The sequence below is a fragment of the Triticum dicoccoides genome, chromosome 7B, assembly GCF_002162155.2.
Source record: "Triticum dicoccoides isolate Atlit2015 ecotype Zavitan chromosome 7B, WEW_v2.0, whole genome shotgun sequence".
In the NCBI taxonomy this organism is placed as follows: domain Eukaryota; kingdom Viridiplantae; phylum Streptophyta; class Magnoliopsida; order Poales; family Poaceae; genus Triticum; species Triticum dicoccoides.
In genome coordinates this window covers 86158800-86162810 of record NC_041393.1, presented here as the reverse complement: position 1 = coordinate 86162810, position 4011 = coordinate 86158800, and positions in this window count along the sequence as shown.

Here is a 4011-nt window from a genome sequence, read left to right as displayed (position 1 = left end):
GATAAATGTTTGTGAGAGAAATACAAGTCGGGGTGTGAAAGCGAGAGTTCCGTGAGAGAGAGAGAGATGGTAGTCGGGAAGGGGAGTGGAAGAACGAGTGTGCGGGTGTATAAACCTATCTAGAGGCTAGTCGGTAAATGTTTGTGAGAGAAATACGAGTCGGGGTGTGAAAGCGAGAGTTTTGTGTGTGTGAGAGAGAGACGATAGTCGGGAAGGGGAGTGGAAGCAGGAGTTGCGTGTGTGTGTGTTTGTGAGAGAGAGAGAGAGATGGGGGGGTTGTCTGGTCGGTAACCAAATGAATAATGTCAGTTTGGGATGGAGACGAAAAGGAGATCGCATAGAGAGAAAGACAAAGTGAAAGACGAGTGGAGTAATTTTAGTGGTATGAGTCATATCTAGAGACATATAGGGTGTGTGAGAGAATCCCATAGAGAGAAAGACAAAGTAAAAGACGAGTGGAGACTGTGTGTGTGGCGGTGAAAAAGAAAGCTTAGGTATGAGTCATATCTAGAGACATATAGTGTGTGTGAGAGAATCCCATAGAAAGAAAGACAAAGTGAAAGACGAGTGGAGACTGTGTGTGTGGCAGTGAAAAAGAAAGCTTAGGTACCGAGTGATACCAGATAACAGTAGGGACGTGAGAGGTAATGGAAACCGTGTAATGTATAATGATAGGGAGAGTGAGACACTTCTCAAGGGAGACGTCGAGAGACCATGTTTGCGAGGATAGGAAAACATGAAGTGAGCATGCGGGTGAGCTGGAGAAAAGAGAGTGATACCTACATAAAGGAGCATGCATGCGAGAGAGATGGGCGTGAAAGGAGTGAACATAAAAGGGATTCCAATATTTTAATTCGAGACAATGATACATGTAATCCATACTAGAACCAAAATTGATCTATCAAACATGCATACTCATATGAATTCACGCACATCTATGTTATTTAATATGTAGATATTACTGATCCATACATTTTAGTAGAACATAATTTGGTTAATTTTTTTTGAATTCAACCTTAAGAATTTGAGATCATTGTATTTGTAAATCATATTATACATATAAAGGAGCAGAATTCTTTGTTGTGCTTTTGAAAGTATATATAAAAAATATGTATATAGAAAGTAATTCCAATTAAAAATGGATCCCGCCCGAAAAAAATAGAATACAAACGGGATTCGAATTGAGTTAGCACGGTAACCGTGCACTCTGCAAAATTTCAACGCAGCGGGGAAAGTCGCAGTAACCGCCCGAAACCAAAATCTGTGAGATGGAAATTACTACTGCCTATCCCTGCAACACAAAGCCTATCTGCCGAATTTCTATAGGTTTCGATAGGGGTAGGTTTGTAATTTCACCCAAACGTGATGTAACCGCCTCTCACCCGGATTCATACACGGTGGGTGCCAAAACACAGTGTGTCCTCGGCCAAAATTGACTCCCTCCCCGATTCAAATTCATACACGGTGGGCGCCAAAAACAAACTCTCATCGGCAAATATTCGGTGTATGCGAGATTACCATCCTATCCCCAACCGACTAATATTGCTGTGATGTAGTAGGAAATTTGAAACGGGGGCTAAGTTTGTAAATTTCCTCGCATTTGAGACAAGCGCGCCCTGAATACATGGTTCCCCCATCCTCTCTACCTCCCTTTTCCCCATTCGTACTCCGTGGGCGCCAAAACACCCTCTCCACCCAGCCTCGTCCATCCGCCGATGTCCGCCACCCCATCCACCGCCGTCCTCCTCTACCATGCCGGAGCTGATACCCTGACGTCGCCGTCCATTACAAGAGATCGACCTCTCTCATCCACGGCTTTAGACCGGGATCCTTGCATCCCGTCCTCTCGCATTATCCCCGCCGTCGTCCACCTTGCCGGCACCGCTCCTACGACCGTCTAGTCCACTACGCCCCGCCGCCACCGTCTACCCTCCTAGATCTGCTTCCATGCCGCCGACAGCCATCGCTACCGCAGCACTGTCAAATTCTCAGCAGATGCATACACGGCTCCGCACCAGAGGCGGTACTCTTTCGTATCTGCTCAACTTATTTATCGCAGCAAGAAAATAGATCACCACTGCTTTACTCTGATTTCTTATCTTGGTTGCGATGTTGCCTTTGTCCGGTTTGCACCTTCAGATCCGCCATAGCATGCTCAACACTACACTCCCAATGCTTATGGTTTTCCCCTTTTATATTCCACACTAATTAAATCATAGTAGACTAAATTTCAAAATTGGGTCAGTCGATTTTACAGAGCTCGCCAGAGTTAGCCAGTGCGAACGAAGGGGCACGAGTGGTTGTGGGGCCTCGCCGAACGAACAAAACTCGACGCGGGTGGGGGGTAGGGTGGCGGAGGAACACAGGCGGTGAGGGCCGGTGGTCCGGCCGGCGGCCCGTGCGGTGTTCTGTATGGGAAGAATCAGAGACGAGGAAGAAGAAGGGTTATGAGACGTAGGATCTTCATCCAACCACCTGAAATGGTCGAGAGACAACTGGGAGTTGCGTTCTTAATGTGCTCTGGTTCATCATGTGTGGGCACTATGCAACCAACATTTTATTATCCAAAATCTGCTTGCTCTTCTTTACCATGTTCCTCTTCCGTTCTTCTTTAATATACACTCTCTCCGTTCCTAAATACAAGTCTTTGTATAGATTCCACCATGGACTACATATGGAGCAAAATGAGTGAATCTACACTCTAAAATGTATCTGGATACATCTGTATGTGATCCATAGTGGAAATCTCTACCAAGACCTATATTTTGGAACGGAGGGAGTATGATAGTAGTATAGTATATTCCTTGTACTGAAGATGAGCAGGGACATTTGCAGTGTAGAGGTCTATAGGGTCGGTTGTGATGGACACTTTAAGCCTCTTTGATTCGTAGGATTTTGTGAACATAGGAATAGGATTTGTAGTTACCTGCCCACTTGAATCCTATAAGAATAGCAAGGAAATGCGGGGAGCTGTGTCGCCTTTGAGAGTTACACTGATGTTAACAGTACCGCACCTTCAGTTGAAGAGAACTGGTATCCGAAGCCTTTCTAGTCGTACCGGCAGTACTAGCACATATATTCCAGCAAGTTCCACTTTGCTGATTTTACTCAGATGCTTACGGTTTTCCGCGTTATATCTACACTATGATCTATGTAGTTGCTTTGTGTCGCACTAGCAGCAGTCTACTCTTGAAGCTAAACACTGCAATGACTTACAAAATTGGCACCAAGGCATTGAGTGCCATTCTGGATGCAATGAAACTCATACGCTCCCCACCTGTTGATTCTTGTTCAGAATATCATCCTAATGACTCTTGTTCAAAATTGCCACATATAGAGAGACAACATGGAATTGCATTTATTTGGGCGCTGTGATTCATCATGAGTGGGCAACCAACATTGTATGCAATGAAGCGGAACCTCAAGAATATGCTTCCTCTTCTGTTCTTTAACATGTTCCTCTTTGTTTATTCTGCATTTAGTACGTACAGTATGTTCCTTGTCAGGAAGGGGCGCAGGGACATCTGCAGTCAACAGATGATAGAGCTGGCTTGTACGTGATCGATAGGCTTTCAATTACTAGCGGCAATACAACACCGTATTTTCAAGTCAGTTCCACTTTCCCGATTTATATATCATGGTTATGGTGTACCCCTGTTATGTACACTATGATCTGCCTAGTTATTGTGTGCTCTTGTTATCATGGTTTGGTAATAAACTCTCTATACAGTATATTATGAACCTATCATCTGTGAACTATCCTTACTTCTGGAGCCTATTTTTTTGTGTACTTGTGCTAGATTATATAAATGCACGCACCATATTACAGCACACATGAGCTCTCTCATCAGAATCCAGTGATAGCACACAAGTGTTTACAGGGGCGCCCCTATATTTGAATATCATCTGCATTACAAAGATAATCTCACAACTATTTATGTTTTCATGGTTCTCAGATATTATACGCAATTACAGTGAATATCAGAATCCGCGCATCAGAAGAATATTGTG